Source organism: Chrysemys picta, chromosome 3 (assembly GCF_011386835.1).
Source record: "Chrysemys picta bellii isolate R12L10 chromosome 3, ASM1138683v2, whole genome shotgun sequence".
NCBI lineage: Eukaryota > Metazoa > Chordata > Testudines > Emydidae > Chrysemys > Chrysemys picta.
Genome location: NC_088793.1, coordinates 64826905 through 64844422, shown reverse-complemented (window position 1 = coordinate 64844422; position 17518 = coordinate 64826905). Strand labels below are relative to the sequence as shown.

The window sequence follows — 17518 nt, the reverse complement described above, 5'->3', positions numbered from 1 at the left end:
CTTGTCCATTGCTTTGCCACAGAAAGATTGATTGTTTTCTACAGTAGCTTTGTCCAGTCTAGTGTTAAATTTCTTGTTGAGAAGAAGAGCTTAGAAGAATTCAAAAAAGATAGACATTTATATGGCTACAAAGAATGTCCAGAGTTATTATATTAAGGATTTTTGAAAAAATAAAGAATTTTGGAAACAACATCCTTCACAACATAACCCAACTTATAACAAATGGGAGTTGGGAAGAGGTATACCTGCCCTGCACTGGACAGGAAGGGGTTAACCTCATACTGTGGGTTGAGGAAGCCACACCTCCTTGCCCTGCTGGGCATGCTCTAACTGGAACTAAGTATAAAAGGGGGAAGCTCAGCTTAGTGTGCCTTACCAGGGAGGAGAGAAAACATGCATTGCAAGCTCCTACCTGGGAGCTGTCAGAGCCCCAGGCCACAGAGGCCAGGCCTGGCCTGCCAAGACCGAGGTGAATACCAGGCTGTCCATAGAGACCAATGAAGGGAAGGAGTCGTTGGGAGCTTCGCCTGCCAAGTACACCCGGAGAACCAGAGAACCTGCGGACTACAGAGCAGGAAGACAGGGTAGTAAGTAGCCCAGGGAACCAGAAATTGATCTGGGTGTGAAACCAGAAGCTGAGTCAGTGTGTTTCAGATGGATCCCCACTGACCCAGTGGTGAATACACTCACTGCTGATAGGGCCTTGGATTGGTACCTCCTGGAGTGGGGAGGGGCTGGGTAGCCCTACATTGGCCGCCAACCCACCCATCACCCCCTTTGTCACACTGCCCTGTGAAGAAGGGTATGCCCATTGACGCTGGCTATTAGGCCATACCGCAGTGCACTAAAGGGTGGTCCTACTGACTGGCTGCTATGCCACACTGCCCAGAGCAGAGGAGCCATCCCTTTGACTCTGGCCATTAGGCCATTCCACCCTGCACTAAAGGGCAGTCCCATTGACTCTAGCTACTATGCCACACTGCAGAAGAGGGGCAGTCTTATTACCTCTGGCTACTAGGTCATAACACCTGGTGCTAAAGGGTGATTCTATTGATCCTGGACACTAGGCCTGACTGTCCTGAATCTAATCTAACCCTGACCATTAGACTGTACTGCTCTGAGAGGAGTGGTCTGTTGGACTTGGTCGCAGGGCCAATACCCCCTAGGGGGTGACAGGTAGGGTGCCCAGATAGCAAGTATGAAAAATAGGGACAGAATGGGGGGGAGGGGGAGTAATAGGCACTTATATAAGAAAAAGCCCCAAATATTGGGACTGTCCCTATAAAATCGGGATATCTGGTCACCCTAGCAGGGTTTACCTACCCCACAACAGGGGCTGATGATTCCACACTGCCTACTGCGGGGTTTCTTCTTATATGTTCCTCTAAAGCTCCGGGTACAGGCCACCATTAGTGAAAAGAGACAGGGCTACATTTCTACATTCTTAAGTAAGGAGCAGGGCCGGCACCAGCTTGGCAAGCAGGTGCTTGGGGCGGCTACTCCGGAGTGGGGCGGCAGGTCCAGCTATTCGGCGGCAATTCAGCGGACGGTCCCTCACTCCGGCTCGGAGCGAAGGACCTTCCACCGAATTGCCGCCGCAGATCGTAATCGCGGCTTTTTTTTTTTTTTTTTGGCTGCTTGGGGCGGCCAAAACCCTGGAGCCGGCCCTGGTAAGGGGGCTTCCACAACTTCCCTTGGCAACCTATTCTGTAGTGTAGTATGCTATGAGAGCTCTTCTCATGACAATGCCAAGTACCTTCTATACAATATTGGTCAATTCAACAACACCTATAGACATCAGTAGGCATTGAAACTTTGCAGCTCGGGAATGTCTCTATATTCTCATTAGTTAAACAAATGAAAGCAACTTAATGTGTACAGCTTCTAAATGATTAATTTGCAGTCCCACCAACTCTTTTTTGTTTTCCCTCCACTTCCAATGTAAATAAAGACTTTGTATTCTTTGTTTGCTTTCACAAGAATCAGAGACTTTTACTTTGATAATTGTAAACAAGACCTACAGAAGCCACAGAGGATAGATCTGCAGCTGTAGCTGTCTTGGAAACAATAGAATATTATCAGGAGATGCAATATGTCATTGAAAGTAATGAAAATGAGACCTATACTTCAACTTCTTAGATAGGGACCTACTTTATGCTGGCTTACAGCAGTCTCATAAAGTATGCAGGTATTGAGACCTGTTAGAGATTTTGGAAGTTAGGCCTTTGCTCATGATATGAGCAGATGTTCTGAATTGAAACAGTTTTGGCAATAAGTTAAGAACAGCATCTCTATCCTCTTAAAGAATACAGCTTACTCTGGCTCCAGCCATGTGTGTTGGGAATGAGATCAGGAACTAAAAATGATTCTACTTCAGAGGCATTGTTCCTTGGCTAAGTGTATTCTCTATGGCCAAAAAAAAAGATTTCCAACAGGAAAAGAGTGAATGCTTTAATCGTGTGAATTACATTAATCTTTTTGAGAGTGCTATAAATTACCAGGGTGGACTCAATGAAATTATAAATCCAGAAATGTTATCAAAAAGCCATTATGAAACAGAGACCTTTTATAATAGAAAATTATCTTTTGACAGATAATGCAACTTGAGATCAAGACTTTACCTTTCAAAACCAATTTATATAAGATCTGGGTTTTTTTACATAAAATAAAACTTCTACATCTCACATCACAAGCTCTGAAACTGGGTTGTCTCTCACATTTTGATGTAGCTCTTCCTCCTAACTTCCTCCTTTCCCATGGGTGCTAGAACTAGGGATGCTGGGGGTGCTGCTGCACTCCCTGGCTTGAAGGGGTTTCCATCATATACAGGCTTTACAGTCTGGTTTAATAGTTGTCAGCACCCCCACTGTACAAATTGTTCCAGCACCCCTGCCCTTTCCCCTTTCAGATAACTAGCACCTGGGATGGGTCAGAGGTCAGTGAAAGGGGTCATGGTCTACACTCCCCAATGCGATTCTGGCTAGCAATTGTGCAAGAGCAGAAGAACTCCCTGTACTTCCTTGCCTTATGCACCATTCAGGGACTGACCAGAATCTGGCCCCAGATAATCCACTATGGCTCAGGTGATGCTTTTGGCAAATCACTCAGCATCATAGAAGATATTGATTGTTGTATAGATGTGGCACCATTCCTATGTAAGGATACAATCCCTAAAATATGGATATTAATAATATTAATCAAGGATTAAACAATATGCTGCATTTTGGGCCAGATCCTAAATTGGTATAAATCCGCATAGCTACATTGACATCAGTAGAGTTATGTTGATTTCTATCAACCGAGAAACACGGTCTTTCTTGCATGACTTTGTAAAGGACTAGACAATATGCTAAAGTATTGGTATATCCATGGAATGTGTTAAAGATTACCTAAAGCCATATTACACATAGCAATACATTCCCCCAGGATAATAACTCTTGTACTAAAATAAGGAATAAATTAAATGATGATTTTATTACAAGAACAATAGGTGAAACACCTGTAACCATATGTGTTTACATCATATTTGAGACCAGTTAACATATTCAAGGGTATGTGTTTGAGTGTGTAATGATGGTTAATATGTAATCAGTTAATTTACCTGCTTAACAGGTGTAATAGGGGATTTTCTAAGCTAAATATAAATATACTAGTATGCCAGGGGCTATGCCATTAAAGTAAAATGTTGGTACAGAGATGTTCAAGTTGACTGGTGGTGAACATTTGTGTAGTCCAAATGATTACATGAAAATAATATATAAAAAACTGGTGACCTCTGCATTTGATACATTAAAATCAATAAGATATGTCCTTCTATTGGACTATACAGTTAAGATGCAGAAAGTGTGCTTTATTCAGCTATTGTTCAAGACAAGTCTCTTTTCTTGAGGGGACATAAGAAGTGAGGCTCACCTAGCAGCACTGAATTGCTTCTCATGAGCCAGATGGATGGGAGATCAGAGAGAGTTAGATCCTTGGCTAGCCAACTTGCTTGTACTTACATAGTGCTATAAGTGTGTGTGGTGCTTTAGAAAACAGATAAAGACTCAATCTGAAAAGATTACAAACCAGAAGTCCCATTCCTGCAATGAGCTGTGTGGGCAGATCCCAGTTAGTGACTATTTAGACTCAGATGATGTATCTAAAAAGATACTAGATTCATGTTTCCTGAATTCATTTCACTTATGACCATTGCCAACTGTCAGATCAAAACGTTTCTCCTGTAAACTTTTCTTGGGTAAGACAGCAGGTCTCCAAAGAGAACAACCTGTATAGAAACACAGCAGGGAATTTCCCCAGACTCACTATTTCTCATTTTATTATATATGGAAATGTGATCTGTGACAGTTTAACATTTTTAGCAGGGCTTCATACGGAAGACTTTTTCTGTTTGGAAAACATTATCATGATGAGAAAATTAATGAAAAAATAGTTCTCTAAAAGCCTGATCCAATATTCATTGAAATAAATCTGAGGTTTTTTAATTGACAGCAGTGGACATTGTCTCAAGCTTTAAATTGCATTTAAATTATGAGACACTGAATAAGAGATGGGCCCAAATAAATTTGAACATAGGGACTCAAAATCCAGATTTCCCACCAAAATTACTATGAACCAAAACCAATGTATTAGAGCTGTGAAAAATGATGCAAACTAGAATCTAGAGTTTTGGTTCAAAATCATTTTTATAATGAAGCTTAAAAATAATTGAATCACAGCTTCATCTAAAAGATTTCCCCGCAGCAGGGGTTTTTCCTGATGAATAAATAATGCAGTCTTATCTTTTAAAAAGACTGATTGGTTTGAAGAGATAAAATGGGCCTTTAGGGTCAGATTTTTAAAGCTATTGTTTGACAAGTGCTATTTTAATTAGGGGGGAGGGGTTTAATTGTATTCTTAATGAGAGATTGGGTAGGAATCATTTGGAACTGCATCCACTGTCTGCTCAGCAAATTGCAACTCATTTACAGGCTTCTGAGCCGACTGATGTGTTGCAACATTTCACCCTTATCTGCAGCTGTACTCTTGGTTGTGTGAGTGACAGCTCTTTCTCTATGGCCCATTTGGACCATTTGTATTTTACCTTGTCACTTGTCTCATTTGCTTGCCAGTTGTTTCTACTGGTATTTCAGATCATGGTTTGGTCTTATTTGTCTTGACTCTTACTTCTATCAAGACTGTAAGCCATACTAGCATATTAACACTCCTTTTACAAGAGGTTCACTTTCGGGACTCTTTCAGTTATTTTGGGATGCCTGTGTTGCCTCAAAGAATGCTTTTCCCTCCTTGAGGAAATGGTGGGAGGATGGTATAGTTTAATATTAAATGTTTTTTGTCAACAATACCCTCAGTAGATAACCCTGGGCCTTCACTGGGGTATGGAGGAGTTAAAGTTGAGGATTGTGGAACTAGAAAAGCCTTTCATGGCAGTGTAAGGTGATTTTTGGTACATGGTCATATTCTGTTACGAATGTTGCAGCAATTCAAAATGGAGTTGAGAAATTCAAGCTGGCTCATATGATAGAAAGGGTTTGAACTCCATTATGGTACCCTTTCTTCATGGTATTTTCCCACCAAAACTCCGTTTTCCTCACGGAACCAGAGGGACAGAGAACTGTCTGGAACCAGTTGGGAGCAGTGCCTGTCAGAGTGTGCCTCATAGATTCTAGGACTGGAAGGGACCTCGAGAGGTCATCGAGTCCAGTCCCCTGCCCTCATGGCAGGACCAAATACTGTCTAGATCATCCCTGATAGACATTTAGCTAACCTACTCTTAATGATTCCACAACCTCCATAGGCAATTTATTCCAGTGTTTAACCACCCTGACAGTTAGGTTGGACATTAGGAAAAAGTTCCTAAACCTTCCTTGCTGCAGTTTAAGCCCATTGCTTCTTGTTCTATCCTTAGAGGCTAATGTGAACAAGTTTTCTCCCTCTTCCTTATGATACCCTTTTAGATACCTGAAAACTGCTATCATGTCCCCTTTCAGTCTTCTCTTTTCCAAACTAAACAAACCCAGTTCTTTCAGCCTTCCTTCATAGGTCATGTTCTCAAGACCTTTAATCATTCTTGTTGCTCGATGTGCGCCTCAGAGAGCATATAGGGACTGTTCGTGGTGACGCAGGCGCTGTCCACTATCAAGGCAGCCATGTCCAGGTTCTTTGTACGGCATTAGATCAAGACTTCGGCTACTAACATCTGTCAAGGACTCTGATACTTACCTGACTCCTGTAATCCACCAAAGGATCCAGTGAAGACTGTGCTATCCGCTCAGATCTGTTGATCTCCTGCTTCGACAATAGAGTCAGATCCTCCGATGTTCCAGAGATCCTGAGACGGACCATCCGTTGCCGGTGTCCTCCATCTGCAGCTAGAAGAGAGTCGGTAATTATTTTTCAGGCATTTATTAGTTTAGCCAAGGGACAGTTTAAGGGCCTGGGCTTTATGCCCCCTTGCTGGACTGTATTTGTGGGTATTTGTAGTGTTCCCCATAATGAATCTTCCCCCAGTTGTATCTATCCCTTAATAAATCTTCTTTCTATTTAAGGTTATATTCTCTCTATCCTTTATTTCAATGCAACATGGGCGGGAGGCACACAGATTTCTAATTGTCCCAGCTGATAGATGCTGGTAGGAGTCGAATCTGTTTTATATGTCACCTTCCTATTATTCCACACAGAGATTTTGGGGTAACAGTGGTAATGATGCTGGGTTGAATGAGAGCCTGAAATATAAAAACCAGCTCTTGAAGAACCTGTTGGATAGCAAAGGTCAAGGTTCACTGCGTAAGGCCCAATTTCAGGGCATTTCTGAAATGAATCCATCTGCATAATTTTTCTGCACAGCTTAGAAAAGAAACAATGCTGAGTAGAAGATGATTGGTCATTTCAAGATGTCATCAGGTCAAGAGTTTTCAGATCCTGTGTGGATTAGGAATTTTGCTGTGATTTTTTTTTTCTCAGACCTGTATACCACAGAGCCTGTGTGTCCATGTGAGATTTGGCAGCGCCTTGAGGAACTTCCGAGGATCTCAACATTGAATGAGGACAGATATAAACGGGACCTGATACACTCAGAATTGATTTCTGCCCTAAATGGCTTTGCTCCAAGGAAGGTACCTGGTATTGATGATTTACATATTGAATTTGATAAGGCCTTTTGGACTTACCTCCAGGTTTTTCAGGAGAGCATCAGAAAGAAGCTTATTTGTTGTCAAGTGAGTCTTACCCTGTTGCTCAAGAAGGGGGACTTTGGGGAGATGAGGAATGGGAGACCTGTGTCCCTGCTTTGCTCTGACTGTCAACCTTTTGCAAAGGCCTTTACAAATAGATTGCAAACTGTGATTGGTATGGTCATCCATGTTAATCTAGACTATCAGGACTAACTGTGATATCCTTTTCCTACTCTGGCATCAAAAATGTTTCATTTGCATGTTGAGTTGATTTCGCTTGATCAAGACAAGGCTTTTAATTATGTAGATCATGGCTATTTGTTTCACATCCTTTGTGATTTTGGTTTTGGGCCCAGGGTTGTATCCAGCATTCAGTTACTGTATAATGATATATATAATCTACTTAAGGTGAATAGGGTTTTAAGTGCTCCCTTTCCAGTCAGTAGGGGAATCAGGCACGGTTATGATATGCTCTGTTGAACTTTTGTTATGCATGTAACAAAACTGGTTCCTTTAATAGATTTTACTAATTTTACATGGGTCTCAGCAGATATCTTGTCTGTCAAGCTTGGTTTCCATTCCTTTCACTGGGTTTCTTGTGGTGTTTTTTTTTTTTTTTTTTTCCCCCAAGAGGTGGATTCGCCCCTTCCTAGGGGCAATATTGCCAAGCTATAGACAGTTGCCTCCTTGAATGAGCCATTCCCGATTATACTAATGGTTCTATTTTCTACCTGTTGCTCTTACTGTGGATTGGGGTGCTGACAAGCCCGGCAGCTTGCTTGCCTTCAGTGAGTCTCTGAATGTACTTTTAATGGTTTACTCTGTAAATCATTGTATATGCTTGTGGTAAAGGTTTGTCATTTTTAAACACTTAGTGATTATCCCTATATGGTATGGAGAAGACAGCTTCTAGTGACAGACTCCAGCCAGCCAGCCTGGTGAACTGTATACAAGCCTCCAATTAGAAGAGGATGGTGATCTCTAATGGTGAATTTGTCATGGAACTATTGCCATGAATGTGTTTGTTTATCATTAGACTCTGGTGGTGTCCTTGTCATGTTCTTTTTGTGACATGGAGACAGTTTTCATTTGTTTTCATATGTTGTTCGAAGTTACAGCCATTATTTGTTTTACTACAGGATGTTTTTTGGTTATCATTCCTACTGTATTTTTACTATTTAGTATAGGTTCACAAATAGGTTGATAGTATGCCTTGCAAACCTTATTTTGGAACAAGTAAAGATGTCCATTTTAAAAATATAGGTGATGTAAATTATTTGGTAATGGGGTTGCTGACATTCTTCGGTCTTTTAGGCTTTTGTTGGTTTTACACCTTCATTTGGAGTTTAGATATTACACTCTTATAAGTGATTTGGATCAATTTATTCAGAGGTGCGCTGAAATGCTCTTTGTACTATTCGGGAAGGGCACTTATTTTTGAATTTGTAAATTATCTTGTTTTTACTGTGTTTCTGTACTGATTTTATTAAGTCTCTCTCTCTCTCTCTCTCTCTCTCTCTGGCCCAATGACTCTAATTATTTACTCACAGTGAAACAGTTTCAATAGGAGAAACTGAGGGAGTCCCCACATCTTGATATCCTATAACCCAGTGGTTAGTATATTCACAGCGGAGGTGCCTGGTCCCTGTTCAATTCCCTTCTTCCCCTCAGGTGGAGGGGAGACTTGATCTGGGACATCTTTCACATCCCAGGAGAGTGCCTTAACCACTGGGCTAGGCATTATTAGGGTGTTGCCCCTTTTCACCCTGTTTTGAATGTTTTGTCAGAGTCTGCGGTCTGGCTCCAGTAGCAGAGCTCTGAGCAGATTTACTGGATTGGATGAATTAGATGGACCAAAGTCTATCTTCCCCTGATTTATGCATCAGTTTATGGATCTGAACATCTAGAATAGGTCCGTAGTGCACCTGTGCATAGGAAGAAACTTAGGTGTCTAGGAAACTTTTACAGCAGAAATTTAGACCCCAAGTGAGTTTTGCAGGGCAGCAACTGAGCAGGGATTTTGTGAATCCCAGTGGGGCCTGATTCTGGGAATTAGGCACATAAATGCTTTTATGAATCTAGCTCCTCGTGTGGAAGATTAAGTTGAGGTAAAAAGGATAATTTGTGAGGTTGAAATAGAGTGTGTTTGACAGAAGTAGTCAAACAGGTTTTACATTGGCTGACTGGCTTCTAAAGGGGTTTCGCTTAAGCTGCAATTATAAGTAGGAAAAGCTATCTGAACTCAGTTTAATTACTATTGCAGGGGAGATCTGGCAAAGCAGGGCTTTTCTTTTGTGGGCAATTAAAAGTGAAATGTGAGAAAGCTATAAGCAGAATATATGTATTAATCTTCTAGATGTTTTTTGTGTTTTGAATCTCATGCATTTCTCTCAGATGTCATTTTATTGTATTATCTTTTATGGCATGTGATTAAAGATTATTTAAAACTTTCTACTGCCAATGTCCAAGCTCTGTTGGATTGCATGGAATTGAAGAGTTCTCCCAGGAATTGCCATTGCTTTGTTGTCACAGAAACAACAATGCATTCAGTAATTAAAAAAAAAAAAAAGTTCAAAAAGTCTCAGGGTAGGTTGCAGAAGGAGATGCTTATATTGTAAAATAAAATATATTCCCAGTATATTTGAGCCAAAGAGCCTCTACAGCAGCTCACAGTTTCTGCCTATCTGACAGTGCTGAAGGGGTTGGCCAAAGCTTAACTTTATTACTTTAAAATTGTTTCCCTGATTTCTTTTGTGGATCTCACTGAGACTTTAGTTACCACCTGTTTGGACTGTACATGGCTCAGAGGGAGTAATAAAACCCTCTAAAAATGACCTCATGTCAGTTTTCTAGAAGTGTCACACATTTAAAGTCCATTATCACAGCCTTTCAGAACTAAAAAGCTAGGAAATTCACCTTTTAGTTTGAATATTTCTGCTTCCTGTCTGCCACGTGCCAATCGCAGCACCGAATACTGGATTCAATCTGTCCAGGGATCCTTTGCAAAAAACAAAATGATATCGAGCCCCCACCCAGAGCTTTACATCTACTGCCTGTTCTGGGAAATTAAAATATAACCTGCTTGCCCACCTTTGCAGGAGGTTCTTCCACATTTGCAAGCACTCAAAGTCCTTTGGGAACATGGAACCAAAAGAATATTTTCCTTGGGAGGGGGAGGGGGAGAATGAAAGGGGAAAAAAGAGAACCCAATATATATTACATACAACAGACTGAGTAACCCAAATCAATGTTTCGCGAGTTGGTTAACCCCCCAGTTCCAAGTAGTAATTGTTCAACTTACAGAGCTCCAGGTCTTACAGACCCACTACAAACCCCAACCCATTGAAAATCCCATTGTAATCAGGGGACAGCTTTCTTCCTCCAGTCTACACTAATCCAAAGAGAACTGCTCCACCAAGTACCACTTGCTCTTAATGTGTTGCTACCTGGTCCAGTTCTGTGATGTGATATCTCCATTTCTGCTGGCTTGGTGGGCCAGGGTTCTGCAAACTCAGCTGACCTTTGCTAAGTCACTACACAGTCCTCACTGAGTCACTATCTTGGCTCTGTCGGGCCTAACTTAGAAGGCAGTTGTGCTCTGCTGTTGCCACTGGTCCAAGCTGGGCCTCTCTGTAATGTCAGATCTGCACCATCACTGCCACCACTCCAATCAGACCTCATTGCAAAGTCATCTGTGCAATGCCACTGCTACTGCCGGTGTGGTCTCATAGATTCACACCACACAGGTTGCAGAATCTCGAGACGAGGAACCAGGAGCAAAACAAAACTCCTGGACTGAGAGTCTGTTCCTTGGGACACAGCTCCTGGTCTCAAGGACAGAGCCTTTTTTTTCTTCTTTTCTGAGCTGGTGTTTTATTACCAACCAAAGTCCCCTATCCACAACTCAGGGTGACCCATTCACTCCAGAGCATATCTGGCACAATTCCTATGCCTTTCATTAGTAAAATATTATCATTTATATAATCTAAATAAATACAAATATCAACTAAAGCAATGGATAACAAGGTTATAATTCAAGCACATGAAACTGGCCAGAACTTCCTTTTTACCCGTCTTCTCTACAAAAAGAGAAAAGTTCCATCCCTCTGTTCTGCCCCTGGAGTTTACAGCCAGATTACAATAGTGCCTAGAGGCCCCACGCTTAATCTGGGTCCCATAGTGCTAAGTGCTATATAAAGAGGTGGTAAAAGATAACCCCTGTCCAGAAGAGCTGTCTTAAGTTATCCAGAGGTTTGGAACATTGGCATGAATTCCATAGAATTGGATTAGTGGCCAGAGGGCAAGTAAGGCAGTCTAAGGTGCATGATATGTCTATTTATCAAATGCTTCTGTGATTTATCACACAGTTATCAGTTCTACAGATGTGATGTGCATATATGTAATAAAAATACTTCCAAACTGTCCAATTTTTGTTACTTCTAAATATGTGTGTGCATGTGACATTAAGCATCCCTGCATTCATACTATTCACACAATTGTAATAACCTTTGTACAAAATATGCCTTGCATGGTATCATGAAAATTAATAACTCACTGATCATTAATATTCTTGTGATGTATACATGATGGGTATTAAAAGTTATGGATATATGCTAGAATTATGACTAAAGTGTGTGTTAACAAAACATGTCAGGGGAATTTGTTAAACAGATCTAGCCTAAACAAACAAATGGGTGGTTACTTCAGTTTACAGAGAAGCAGTAAACAGGACTATCAATATAGCAGGCGGAGGAGAAGCAGGAAACCGAACAATTTGCATTTCAGCAAACACAAGTGGGAGAAGAAAGAGCATGGAGCTTCCTTCACTACCAGACTCCATGTTGCCTTCCTCACAGTTTGATTAAACTTCCTTTTGTGAGGTAACCTTCAGAAGACTCCATTTCAAAGGTTTACTAGTCTATAAAGACATGGGAGCTAAACCTCAAGTGATAAGCAATTGAATCAGCTGCTTTTACACAATATTACTTATTTTTAAAGTTAATTACACCGTGGTGATTAATATCATTGTGAATTATGGATAATTAAAGATGTTTTAAAGTCTGTAGCCAAACAGGGAGAAACTGGTTCTATTCCAGGTGGAAGAGAAAGAAGCAGGTTTCCTGTCTCCTCTGTAAATTAAGCATGGTGGAATCAAAACAATGGAAGTCCCATTTACATACAAGGGGAGGGGAAGATCACAGGAAGGGAAGGACAGCATGAGATCATCCTGCTTCTTGAAACAAAGTCATTGAACTTTGGAAGATATAAGCAAGGCAAGAAGCCATCTTTAGCACTCATCACTAAACAGACACAAAGGACATGTTCTTGCAAGCTAAGAAAGATGGGTCCTTCAACCATGGTGGGGTTGAAGTGTCTGGGAACTGAATATAGGTGAGAAAAAATATCTTGAACAAAGCCTGTATCTTGCTGGATTTTTAGATGTGTGTTTTTATTTTTGTTTTACTTTTAACTCTTTCTAACTTTATTTCTTTTACTTGGCATCACCTAACCTATGTCCTTTTATTAATTAATTTGTTTCACTATTACTCTAAACCATCACTGCTATGTTTGAATGTTAGCCCACCAGCTTGCTGCATTAATTGGAGCTTTCTGGCTTTAGAGGAACAAACGAACCATATTATTTCTCTGAATTGTCCAGGAGAGGGCTAGACATTACAGAGCACATGGTTTGAGGAAAACTCAGAACTAGGAGTGTGTTGGGGTCACCCCACATGTAACAACCAAGGCAGGTGTGTAATCTAGAGTGGAGCTGTGGGGCTGTAGACAGGCTGCAGGGGTCAGAGCAGCTGAATCAGGGTTGTCTGGCACAGAGAAACTCCAGGGATGACCTGCATGGTTGTAAGCTGGTTGTGAGCATCCCAGGGTGGAAGCCACAGCAACAAAGCATTTTGAGACACCCAGGGTTGCAGGGAAAGTGGTGGCACAACCCCTTACTGGTCTAGATTGCATTCCAAACCTGTTATAATATGTATTATACAATACACTGACATTCCGAAGATGGTTTTCAAAACTGAAAAAAACTGTTAAATGAGTCAGAGTTGGATATGGCAAAAACTAGACAAACCACATCAGCAATCTGCACAAAGAGTAACTTTGTACTTCACCAACTAGACCTGTCAGTGCTGGCACCAGCTTCCCTTCCTGTACTCTACACACTCCATACGGAGTCAAGGATAAGTAGCAATGTAAACGATTAACTGAGTGATGGATGGAGACTTTGCTGCCATTGTTGTTATTAATAAGTACCTAAAAAGCAGAAATGGCACCATGAAAGAAATATTTTCCAGCACTATAATCTATACCACCATGCTTTTCATTGAAAAAATGTACCAGAATGAAGCACCATAGCAACATAAATTAGGAGAAAGTGATCTACTCTCTAGAAGCAACCAGCACTCAAGGAATAGGGAGATTTTAAATCCCTCCATGCCCTTGCAGAACATCAGTTCTGGTGCAGAAGGATGGAAAGTAACCTCATTTCCAGCAGCAGTAGAGTTAGAGAGAAGGTCTCTATAGATAGCTATGTAGCTGTTATACCTTTGTTTTCTGACTACTGCACCTATAATTCTTTAAGGATTCTGCTGTCCACATAGACATTTTGTATTCAACTAAATCCAGTCTGTTACAGTGGGACACATCAATACTATGCTCTCTCACGGAGAACTTTTTTCTATCCTGATTTATTGTTCTCTCTGTCCAAAATAAAATCATTCAGACTGAAAGTGGAGCTATTCTTTGCGTAGAGAGAAACATAGCAAGACCCAGCCTCTTGCAAGATATCACCTCAAGCACCTGCTGGGTGGAATCAGCTGGAGATGGTCCAGCTGTGGGGAAATCCCTCCGTTTCAGTCACAAAGTTGTCTCTGAAGGCATTTGGGTTTTGTGGAGTTATGTTAAACTATATGTAGTCAACAATATCTAAAGCACATAAAGAAGAAAAGCTTTTGATATGGTCTTCCACAGTATTGTTGCCAGCAAGTTAAAGAAGTATAGCCTGGATGAATGGACTATAAGGTGGATAGAAAGATGGCTAGGTCATCGGGCTCAACGGGTAGTGATCAATGGCTTCATGTCTAGTTGGCAGCTGGTATCAAGCCGAGTGCCCCAAGGGTCGGCCGGTTTTGTTCAGTATCCTCATTAATGATCTGGAGGATGGCATGGATTGCACCCTCAGCAAGTTTGCAGATGACACTAAACTGGGAGAAGTGGTAGATACGCTGGAGGATAGGGATAGGATAAAGAGGAACCCAGACAAATTAGAGGACTGGGCTAAAAGAAATCTGATGAGGTTCAACAAGGATAAGTGCAGAGTCCTGCACTTAGAACGGAAGAATCCCATTCACTGCTACAGTCTAGGGACTGAGTGGCTAGGCAGCAGTTCTGCAGAAAAGGACCTTGGGATTACAGTGGACGAGAAGCTGGATATGAGTCAGTGTGCCCTTGTTGCCAAGAAGCCTAACGGCATTTTGGGATGTATGAGTAAGAGCATTGCCGCAGATCAAGGGACGTATTCGGCATTGGTGAGGCCTCATCTGTGTCCAGTTTTGGGCCTCACACTAGAAGAAGGATGTGGAAAAATTGGAAAGAATCCAGCAGAGGTCAACAAAAATGATTAAGGGGATGGAGCACATGATTTATGAGGAGAGGCTGAGGGAACTGGGATTATTTAGTCTGCAGAAGAGAAGAATGAGGGGGGATTTGATAGCTGCTTTCAACTACCTGAAAGGGGGTTCTGAAGAGGATGGATCTAGGCTGTTCTCTGTGGTACCAGATGACAGAAGAAGGAGAAATGGTCTCAAGTTGCAGTGTGGGAGGTTTAGGTTGGATATTAGGAAGAACTCTTTCACTAGGAGGGTGGTGAAGCACTGGAATGGGTTACCTGGGGAGGTGATGGAATCTTCTTTCTTATAGGTTTTTAAGGTCAGGCTTGACAAAGCCCTGGCTGGGATGATTTAGTTGGGGATTGCTCTTGCTTTGAGCAGGGGATTGGACTAGATGACCTCCTGCCGTCCCTTCCAACCCTGATATTCTATGATTCTAAGACATTAAGCAATATACTGAAATATCGTCAGGAAAAGTGTTCTAATGGTGAGACATAGAGCATGGAGAAGTCTCTCAGGGGTAATGATGGGCACCCTATTGTTTCTGTTATTTAAGGACTGGAGAAAGCAGTCAAGAGGGTACTGTAGGGAACAATCCTGCATTAGTGAGTGCATTCAAATCAGTTACAATAGGATAATCATATAGGGTCCTATCAGCTTCTATGGGAGCCAATTTAAATGTGCATTGTAATTAGAGGGATGACATTATTTGAGAATATTTTCTGTAATTTAGCTGCATATTACACACACACACTCTCTCTCTCTCTCTCTCTCTCACTTTTTTCAGAAGTGCTGACCACCTGAGGTTTCCTTGGATTTCATCTGCAGTTGTGGGTGCTCTGAAAGTCCAGCCATTTATCCTGAGTGATGAGCTCTGGGCATAAGGGACTAGAGCTATGTGGAGAAAGGGAATTCTGTTTCATGGAAGAATTCTATATTTCAAAATCTGGTTTCATTCTGCATTGGAATTAAAATGAAAAAAAAAAAAGGTTCCCTGGCTCTGGGGCCCATCTGCCATGCGGTAGCCCAGAGCCACAGACTCTGGAAGCCCTGGGTACCCATCTTCAAGGCAGTCAGATAGGGGGGTTGCCTAGGAGTTGGGCAGATGAGCTGGCATGAAATAAGGCAGCATGTTGCAGAACCTGACTGTACCACTGGGACTTCGTCAAAATAGAATCATCTCTGGGAAACGTTTCTGAGCATAGTCTGACCCAGTATGGCAACCCCTATGTTCTTATGTTTCAATTTCAACAAATTGCCAACTTCTGAAGAAAAAATGTTTCATCATTTTTTCTGGCCTGCTCTATAAGTAATTGCTGTAGATGGCTATAAGTAATCCTGAGTTTTAATTGGTAAATTTATTTACATCTCCTATCTGATTCCTTATTCAGAGACCTTAGTGTTCGGGCCTACCTGTTGGCTTATAGGACTCTTTTCACCACAGAGCCAATTGTTTGGAAATAAATTCTCATGCTTCTTAATAAATCAAACCATGTCAAATCACAAACACGTGTATATGCAGGAGAGAAAGGTTTTGGTTTTTTTTTCAAATAAGAGGATAAACAAAAAATATTTATGATAACTTTTTAAGTAAAATTGCATGTATCCTGGCCAATAGGGTGGTGGTCCCTTGATCAGCTCATTTAACATGCTTTCAACTTCTGGCAATAGACCAGGATTTAACAATTCACTCCAACTTTCTCACCCATGCCCCACCTATGGAAGCTGCCAAGATGTTCTCATAGTCATGAACATAAATCAGTAACAAGAATGGAATGTGAAATGATCAGTTATGCAACAGACACTAGTTTGAAAAAAGATTCTTCACTTTCCCATTATGAATATTTAAGAAAATTGTGAAGCTGATTATCATTATCCTTATAAAGGAGGAAGGTATTACAGACTTCTAATCTGAATCACAACAAAATGACCTCTCGTCTCTAAATATTGTTTTTATTAAGCTACCTTGATATAGAGATACTCTGCCAAATTTTACTTTTAGATACAAACCACAGTCCTTCATTTATTCTTGTACACCTATATTTGAGAGTAGAATGTGGCCCACTTCATTTAACCTTCTAAAGTGTCTGTCTTAAACATTTGTAGAATGTCAATGAAAACATCTAGACCCGAAGGTCTATGACAAACGACCCCTTTTAAAACACACAACTATGAGCACTTCAGAAAAGTGTATAAACTAAAACACCAATGTTATTTAATTTATGAATTCTGTTTTCCAAAAGTGCTCTTCTGAAAAATATTTGTCATCCTGTAGTGACATTTCAGCCTTGTTTGTACCTATTCAGACCTTGCTGTAGCCCTGTTCCTGACTTGCTCCAGTACTATGCCCACCTCCTGACCCCAGGCTCTGGAACGTACTCGAACCCAGCTTTGACCTTCAGACTCCTTCTGGACTTACTGTGATCTTGATGTGGCTTGTCCATGGACCCTGATCCCAATGGTGTTTTCTTTATAAATCCTGGTTTCTAAGGGGCACTAAGCAGAGACAGTCAAGTGCAAGACAGATGGGAAAGGAACTTAGAAACAGTCTTTGAAAAGGGACAGCAAGATGTGCACAGATAAGAGTCATATCTATCAATACAAGAAAATAAACGATTAATAACATTTACTCATAGAATTTCTGTACATGGCAGCTAAACAATATACAAGTAACCTAGTAAATAGTGCTGCTTGGAAATGATATTTTACACACACACACACACA

At 41.1% G+C, this 17518-nt stretch overlaps 1 long non-coding RNA gene across 3 annotated transcripts in view; it reads left to right on the top strand.

Moving 5' to 3' along the window:
• LOC122173569 (uncharacterized) overlaps positions 1-15697 on the top strand; it is a 64573-nt gene extending 48876 nt beyond the window's left edge. For 2 of the 3 annotated variants that reach the window (XR_010599502.1, XR_010599501.1), the window contains exons 3-4: positions 6246-6385; positions 6964-9614. This is a non-coding gene — a long non-coding RNA (uncharacterized LOC122173569). Of the gene's footprint in view, positions 1-6245; positions 6386-6963; positions 9615-15581 lie in introns of those variants that run through there. The other variant, XR_006174145.2, reaches the window with a different exon arrangement.
• The last annotated feature ends 1821 nt before the right edge of the window (positions 15698-17518 follow it).